Raw genomic sequence first — 9,486 nt, 5'->3', positions numbered from 1 at the left:
GTATAAGGTAGCAAACTCTGCTGAGGCCCTCCCCAGGAACCAGGGGTGCCAAAATGTCTGGAAGAGACCCTGGGAATGAATGAAGTAGAGGAACTCCACGGGTCAGATGGGTAAGTCCCCCAGGGGCATAGTGTAAGGAAAGCCTGACACTGGAAGTCAGAAGGGGAGCCTGATCACCTCTCAGGAAGACCCAAGTACTCCCAGGAGGGGAGGAAACCATCTTCTCCAGGTCTGAGAAAGAAAGGGAAGGAGGGTGGTTGTGTGCATGTGATTGAGAAGTGAGAAAGTGTGAGATGAAAATAACCTTTGTGGGGCAAATGAGGAGTCCCAATCTGTGGTTCCCCAGTGACCTCATATGGTGAGAGGCAGTGGAGGAGCTCTGTTAAGGGCTCTTCATCCAAGACTGGGGCTTATACTGTCTTGCCATACTAAGAGGCACTCTAAGTTCCTGTGAGGAGAGCAGCTGGAGATGGACAAAGTGAAAGGCTGACATATGTTGTATAGTGCCGACACAGGGCAGGAACATGGGAAACACACAAAGTAGGACCCCCCTAGGTTGCATGCTGAAAACTTTCCCCAAGTGTTCCACGGGGACGTATATGGCATAAGGTTCCCACCAGGAAGACTCAGAAAACTTTGTGAGCTAGAATGGCCAACTTTTGGCATGGGTAGGCCCCCAGAAGGCACCTTTGACCCCTGGACCATCCATAAGGTTTATGATATGACCAGAAAACCAGGGCACCCTGACCAGCTTTCCCATTCATCGATGCCTGACAGGACACTGTGAGTCAAAGTCTGCCCTGGTTGAAGAAATGTATGGCTAAAGAAGCCAGGATTTGCCTGATACAAAAGTCCAGGGGTGCTGTCCAGGGAACTGGGTCAAACAAGCACCTTACAAAAGGTTCAGAAAAGGTGAACTCAAAATCTAGTCCTGACTCACCCATTCTGAAGGGGCCAGACAAAGATGACCTCCCATCACCCTATGTGGTAACTCCTACTGCACCAATGAGGATGAGGCACCTTCAAGTAGCACAGCCTCATCACTCCCACAGCCACTGTCTCCACCAACCCCATCCCCCAGTGGCATGATGTTGTCCTCTCAGGCCCAAGTGCCAACAGTCAGGGAGGAGCCCCTGAAAGATGACATCTCAGACCACAGGGAACCCTGGAAACAGGTGCAGCAGGGAGGTCAGCCCTACAGCTACCTCTTCATGAAACCCGAGCTCCAGTTTATTATGATGCCAATGGCCAGGTCCAAGGAGGAAACTGAATATTCATGTACCAACCCTTCACTATTATCGACCTCTTTAACTGGAAAAGTCATGCCCCATCATACTTGGAGAAGCCTCAGGTCATGACAAATCTCTTCCAGTCCATCATACAAACCCACATATCCATCTGGGCTGACTGCAAACAACTCCTCATAACCTTACTCAACTTCGAGGAGAGAACACAGGTCAGACAAGGAGCCCTAACCTGACTCAAAGAGCATGCATCTGTGGGAACACTGGACAGTGACCAATATGCCTGCACACAGTTCCCAGATGAGGACCCCTGATAGGATCCCAGTGATGTGACTGAGCTCAACTGACTAAAAACCTTCCACAGTTGAAGGGTTCAGGGCTGGGAGCCAAAAGGCAGTAAACATGGCCAAGACCACCCAAGTCCTACAGTTCTATGATGAAAGTCCTGCTCAGTTCTATGAGCAGTTATGTCAGACATTTTGTGTATACACACCCTTCCATCCTGGACGCCCCTGAGAGCCAAATGATGGTCAATGCAGCATTTGTCACCCAATCGCAGGCTGACATCTGAAGAAAACTACAAAAGTTGGATGGGTTTACCAGTATGAACATCTCCAAGCTCATGGAGGTAGCCACCAAGGTCTACGTCAACTGTGATGTAGAGACCAAGAGGGAGGAAAACCTGAAAATGAAAAAGAAAGCAGACCTTCTCGCAGCAGCAATAGTCAAAAGAAACAACCCCACATCAAGGAGTATGAATTGGTACACCCCACTCCCAAAGAGGGGCCACACACCGCTAGGACAAAATCAATGTGCGTACTCTAAGGAGGAAGGGCACTGGAAACGGGAATACCCCAACATACTGCTCGACCCCATCGCTTCCAAGAAGGCAGCCAAAACATTGGCAAGGAAAGCAAATGAGGCACTGCAAACTAAACCCTGAGCTCACAGAAATTTGGAAGGAAAGCCTGCAAATTAACTCATCGGACTTGCAGGAACAGAGGGCTCTGGTGAGGACTATTAGGACAGCCTGGGCTCCTGCTCTCTCGGCCCCATGGAGCCCATGGTTGGAGTCTGAATTGGGGCCTGCACTATGCATATAATGGTTGATACTGGGGCTCAATACGCTGTAATGATCAGGCCAGTTGGGTCATTATCAAAAAGGCAGGCTACTATTGTAGAGGCAACTGGTAAAAGCACCCAGTGGCCCTTCTTCCAAGCCAGAACCTGTGACATTGGGGGTAAAGAAGTCACTCACGAGTTCCTGCAATGCCCAGTCCCCCTCCTGGGTTGGGACCTGGTGTCTAAACTACAAGTTCAGATTATCTTTGATGCCATGGGCCAATCCATGCTAACACTCAGACCACCAAAACCTCCAGCAGTGGCGCTAACACTCCTTCTGCAGGAAGAATGGAAACTGTTCTGCCTCACCGAGGCCAACCAATCCACACCTGTGTCACTTTCCTTTGAAGATGTGCCTAAAGTATGGGCAGAAGGCAACCCAAAGGGGATGGCACATGCCATTCCCCCAATTGTTGTTGAAATAAAGCCCACTGCCAGCCCAGTAAGCATGAAACAATATCCTGTTCCATGTGAAGCACAAGAAAAAATCTGGTTACATATTCAAAAATTGCTGAACAAAGGCATACTGAAGCCATGCCCCATGGAATACCCCATTCTTCCCAGTTAAAAAGGCTGACAGAGATTACCATCCAGTCCAGGACCTGTGAATGGTCAGCTCACCAGTAGTGAACCATCATCTGGTGGTCCCCAACCCTTATACTTTCCTCAGCTTGATACCCTCATCAGCAGCCTACTTTTCATGCCTGCACCTGGATGCTTTCTTCTGCATTTGGGTGGCACCCCGAAGTTAACCGATCTTCACCTTTACATGGGACAATCTGAGCACTTGTGAAAAGCAACAATTCACCTGGACACAGCTCCCTCAAGTATTAAAAAATGTGCCCACTATTTTTGGACAGCCCTGGCCAATGATTTTAAGTCCTTTGACCCAAAAAGCCATAATTGTTTCCTCCTCCAATATGTAGATGATCTCATCTTCAGAAGTCCCACCTACCAAGACTGTGCTAGTGGAACCCATGTCTTCTTAGAGCATCTGCAACAAAAGGGTTACCGGATGTCCAAAAGGAAGGCCCAAGTCTGCCTGCCTCAAGTCAAATATCTGGGTTACAGAATAGCACAAGGGCTCTGCGAATTGGGACCTGAAAGAAAAGAGGCAATCTGCAGCCCCCCAACTCCAGCACTCACCAAAAGCTACGAGAATTCCTTACAGTGGCCAGATTCTGATGCCTTTGGATCCCTAATTTTGGAGTCCTCACATGCTCTCTATATGAGGCCACAAAGAGGGGAGACCATAAACCCCTGCTTTGGGAGAGCCCACAGAAAACTGCCTTCACTGCCCTAAGTAGGCCCTAATAGAAGCCCCAAGCCTTGGGCTTCCAGATCTCAGGAAACCATCCTATCTCTGTCTGTAATTGCCAGGGTGTTGCAGTAGGGGTATTCACTCAGGACTTGGGTTCCTGGCAAAGACTTGTAGCCTACCTGTCCAAAAAATTGGACACTGTAGCCCAAGGATGGCCCTTGTGCCTATAAACTGTAGCTGCTGCAGCAATGCTAACAGTGGAAACCATTAAATTAACTCTTGGGCAACCTGTGATTGTTCGAGTTCTGCACACAGTGGTTAAAATCTTAGAAAGCAAAGAACACACTGGCTCACCAACAGTCGCCTAGTCAAATACCAAACCTTACTATGTGAAAACCCAACTGTTCAACTGGAACTTGTGAAGACCCTGAACTCTGCTACTCTCTTGCCTGTCGAGCTGGAAACTCCTACCCACAGTTGTCTTGAAACTTTGCAGGAAGTGTACTCCAGCAGGCTGAACCTTCAGGATCAGCCATTATCCAACCCTGACATGGAATTCTTCACAGATGGGAATAGCTTTGTCCAAGGGAATGACTGATGGGCAGGCTATGCCGTAGTAACCGCCGAGTCTACAATAGAAGCCTAGCGTCTCCCAGACAACACCTCAGCACAGAAGGCCGAACTCATCACCCTCACTCGGGCCCTACAACTTGTGGCTGAAGCCAGTATCAACATCTATACAGACTCCAAATATGCCTTCCTAACCTTGCATGCACATGGAGCTTGTACAAACAAAAGGGACTCATCAGCTCAAGAAGTAAAGATGTTAAACATGGTGCACAAATTCTTAAATTGCTGTAAGCAGTTTGGAAACTTACTGAGGTGGCCATGATTCACTGTGGAGGACACCAGATGGGCCATGGTCTGGTGGCCCAAGAAAACTAAAGGGCAAATGCTGAGATAAAGAAGGTGGCACGCGAAAAGAAACCACTAAAGGCCTAATTGCCACCCTCATCCCCCAACCTCTAAATTACCAGAACCTTCAGTATACATAACCTGACCTCAGTCCCCAACCCCTGAATCCCTGGCAATTGCAATAAACTCAAGCTGAAAAAGAATGGATGCTCTTGGGGGATCGAACCCAGGGAATGGATGGATAGTGGACACTGCCCCATCACAGAATAGTTGTGCCTCAGGTATTAGCTGCAACTGTAGTACAAGACTACCACAAAGGCTCACACTTAGGAAAAACTCATTCTAAAGAAGTATTGGAGAGATTCTTCTACATCCCAAGTCTGGCTGCTATCACCCATGCCGTAGGCCAGTGATGTGACGTGCAGGAAATAACCCTTGCAAAGGACCCAAGGGGGTCCCAGGAATCCAGTGAATTGGCAACAAGCTTCTCAAAGATCTAATAGTTGATTTGACTGAAATGCCATGATCTGGAGGCTACAAAACCTCCTAGTCCTCGCTTGCACCTTTTCCGGCTGGGTGGAGGCCTTCCCCACTTGAACCGAGAAGGCCAAGGAAGTGGCTAAAAGTCTGCTCAGGGAAATCATCCCTGGCTATGGGCTACTCCTTTCAGTTGGATCTGCCAATGGAACAGCCTTCATCTCCAAAATCACCCAAAAGATTGCCAAAGTACTGCTCATCCAATGGAAACTTCACACTGTTTACCATCCTCAGAGCTTAGGAAAAGTAGAGTGAATGAACTGCACAAGAACGACTTATATTGCCAAAATCTGCCAAGAAACTGGACTAATATGGGTGCAAGTACTCCTGAGTGCCCTCCTCCAAGTTAGAACTAGCCCAAGCTGAAAGCTATGCCTAACCCCTTATGAATTCCTCTTTGGAAGGCCCCTCTCCTTAATCCAAAAAGCAGAAGGGACCTCAGAGAAAGAGGGAATTTATCAATAGCTCATCAAAAGAACAGCTTAGGAAAAACCCTATGAAACCTGCAACACTGGGTCCAAGAAAGGGCCCGCATTAGCCTAAACAGCTTTGTACACCTGTACCAACCGGGAGATGCAGTCTGGGTTAAAGACTGGAAATCATCTTCACCTCCCTGTAGCTGACCTGTGCAAGTCCAACAAATAAGAGAGTAGAAGTTACAACTCTGCTAAGGCTCAAGGCCCAGCTGGCACATGGCCAGTCCAGAGATTGAAGTCTTCTGGGTATACACCAACCCCAGTGCCAACCACAGGTTCAGTAAAAGTGACAGAAGAGGCATGTGTAGAAAGTTCACATCTGAGTCCAACTCCATTACACTCAGGAACACAAATTCCAAAGTAGGGCCCACTGACAAGGCACTGAACTCCAGAACCAACTGCCACGATCGTGAAAATGGTCAACCACCACACCAGGGAATTGAGAGTGCCTATAACTCTAAGCAGGAGAATTACAGCCATCATCCATATGGGATCTAAACCCCTTCTTGATATAGAGGTGGAGTGGACATCACTAGTGCAGGGTCCACAGGTTGGAGGAATAAAATATGGATTAGAGTGAACCCTCTGGTATTCTACTATAGAAGTAATATGACTAGTAATGGAAGAAACTGTAGCATTGATCTGGAGAAAGTAGCCACGGTAGTTGCTGAGGGCAGGGAGAGGGAAGAAGAGATGAGATGTGGGGGTATTGTCCTAAATGATATTGCAGGGACAGATGCTGGACGTTATATATCCTGCCATAACCCACTGAATGTACTGGGGGAAAGGGTAAACTACAATGTAAACTATAATCCATGTGGTGCAGCAGTGCTTCAAAATGTATTAACCAAATTCAATGAATGTGCCACAATGATGAAAGAGGTTATTGATGTGGGAGGAATAGGGAGGTGGGATGTGGGGTATGTGGGAACCTCTTATATATTTTAATGTAACATTTTTCATGATCTATGTATCTTTAAAAAAAAGACAAATAAAAAAAAGTAAAAAAAAAAAAAAGAAGACTGGAAATCAGCTCTGCTAACCCCTTGATGACGAGGACCCTATCTTGTCATTCTATCTACCCCTACTGCAGTTAAGGTGGCAGAAATCACCCCATGGATTCATCATAGCCAGGTCAAATGAGCTGCCTCAGAGTCTTAGACCTGTATTCCGGATACCCACAACTCAACCAAAGTCATCTTGTGAAAGGGCAAAATACCAAGCCCCGCTCCAGTCATACCCTGGAAGCTGATTGGTCCATGCATGGCTGAAAATTGAGGATGGAATGCCGAGCTCTGCTCTAATCACACCCCAGAAGATGATTGGTCTACATATAGCAGAAAATCAGGAATCTAGTCCAATCTTGGTTAAAAATGCCCCATTGCCTACTCCCCCTAATTCTGGCTCTGACCCTCTCATGGTCCCGGGTAGACACCACAGAGTATGGGCCATGTATCCAACAGGTGTGAACAGGGTCCCATGTCAATAATACATTAATATATCATAACGATTACACCTTTAAGGGCCATACAACCACCTACCAGTTTCAGGGAGTCTCCTATAGTATCTGTAACATATCTGGCTAGATAACCTGCTTTGACACCAAGCCCCCAGAGGTCTCCCGTCAGTGGGAAATGAGAGTGTCTGATCAAAATGGGAAGCTACTTAACTCCACCCCAGTCACTAGCCAGAACCAGCGAGTGTCCTATTTGATGCCTGTCAGGTCATAAACTCTGGGATGCCATGAAACGTCGACTGTGGAGGGCTCAGCTGGAAGCAGGAATATACTTATAATGATAAATATTTGTGTGCTCCAGAAGTAAAATGTGCAGCCCAGGGAGGGACCTACTCTTGGTGTAAAAATCAATGTGCACAGTACTGCCCCTACTGGTCCTGTGTCACCTAGGCCATCTGGGACACAACCACAACTGGACAAACAGCTATCCTAACCAAAGGAATGGCCCCAACCAACTCTCCATCCAGTCAATGTAACCCCTTAAACCTCATGATCCTAAATCCTGAATCCTGGCGGACCCAGGGAGTCCAAATGGGCCTCCACATTGACCGTAAAGGAATAGACCCAGGAGCTTACATCAGGGTCGGGTATTGGGAACTCTCACTCACAAGTAAAGCCCACTCTGTGTTCCACTCCTTCTATGAAGAGATAGAAAAGCTCTTTTCCATTCTGCAGGTTGCAAGGAACCTCTTCATAAGCTTAGCCAAAACTATAGGAACAACCCTAAATGTCTCCTCATGCTATGTATTTGGAGGCACTAATATGGAAGAACAATGGCCCTGGGAAACTAGGGAACACAACTACAGCCAACCACATAATGAAACTGGCCTCCCAGCAGTCCCCCAAGATGGTGTGTGGCCCTTGTAAACCTCTGTCATAGGAAGATATTGCACTTCAAGGGTATGCCTAAACTCCTCTATATCTGTTGGCAACCTAACATGTACAAGAGGAAGGCTTCAAAATCACACCACCAATAGAACAAAGCCCTGGGGGAAGTGAAATGTATCTGACCTCATTCTCATAAACTATACTTTTCCCAAATTAATTGCAATATGGAACTCCACTGCAAGGGGTCCCTTTACCACCCCACATGGCCTGTACTGGATTTGTGGGAAGGTTGCATTCTGAGAACTTCTCCAAAATTGGTGGGGAACTTACATGCTCAGTACAATAAAACCCTCCTTCTTCCTCATTCCCCTAGCAGAGGGGGAAAATCTGAGTCAACCGGTATACCAAAACATAAAAAGGGAAAACAGAGCTGTCACTACCTGGGCAGATAATGAACGACCCCTGAGTGCATAATCCAATACTATGGGCCAGCAACTTAAGCAGAGGATGGCTCATGGGGTTACTGAATCCCTATCTATACGCTAAACCATATCATCCCCTTGCAAGCAGTGGTGGAAATAATCACTAATAAAACTGCCCATGCTCTAACCTTTCTAGCCCAGCAACAAACCAAATTCAAGAATGCTATCTCCCAAAACCGCCTTGCCCTAAACTTCCTTTTGGCAACTGAAGGAGGGCTCTGTAGAAAATTCAATCTCTCTAACTGCTGCCTCAAGCTAAACAGCACTGGAAAAGTTATCAAAGAGATTGCAAACAAAACTGTGAAGTTGCCCATGTTCTGCTGCAAACTTGGAATAGTTAGAACACAGGTAATCTCTTCAGGGGATGGCAGTCAATAGCAGTAAACATCAGACTTCTAGTGGGGATAGTTGCCTTCCTCATAGGAGAATGGATCATACTCTCTTGCCTCCTCCCCCTCATCGTAAACAGTGTATGTGTCCTAATAGTGTGGTAAAAACACAAAGAGCAGCCCACCTCATGGCCCTGTATACATACCAACAAGTCCAAGAAGACTCCGACAATTGTGATGCCGAAGCTTAACAAATTAAAGGAGGCATGGAAGGGGGGAATGATATGGGCTGTGTGTGTATTCAAGAATGATATGGGCTGTGTGTATTCAAGCTTACCTAGTTCCTGGAAAGCCACCAAGCCCAGAGAAACTGTAACTTAAACCTTTCACGCCAAATGCTTCTTAACCCGAATGCTTCTTAACCTCCCATGCTCTCTGTATAAAAGCAACCTAAAAAACTGGCTCAGGGCTCGGTTTTTGGACTCAAGTCCGCCAGGCCCAGGTGGCTGTAATAAACTTCCTTCCCACAAAGGTCTTGAGTCCTGGCTTTCGATGCTGTGATCATAGAATACTTCTTGATGCTGCAACACCTCCAAGCCGCCAGGAGGATAAAAACCATATTCAAACAGTCCAGATTTTTCTCTCTTCTCCTGCACAAAGTGGGGCATGTGGAGCTGCCATCTATCGACCCTGTCCCAGAGCAGTTTTTGGCCACCCCAGGACACTGGCATGATGGAGCTACTTCTCCTGTTCTTTTGGACATTTTGTGCTGTGTC

The sequence above is a fragment of the Dasypus novemcinctus genome, chromosome 1 (assembly GCF_030445035.2).
Source record: "Dasypus novemcinctus isolate mDasNov1 chromosome 1, mDasNov1.1.hap2, whole genome shotgun sequence".
In the NCBI taxonomy this organism is placed as follows: domain Eukaryota; kingdom Metazoa; phylum Chordata; class Mammalia; order Cingulata; family Dasypodidae; genus Dasypus; species Dasypus novemcinctus.
Note: the sequence above shows the minus strand (reverse complement) of the source record.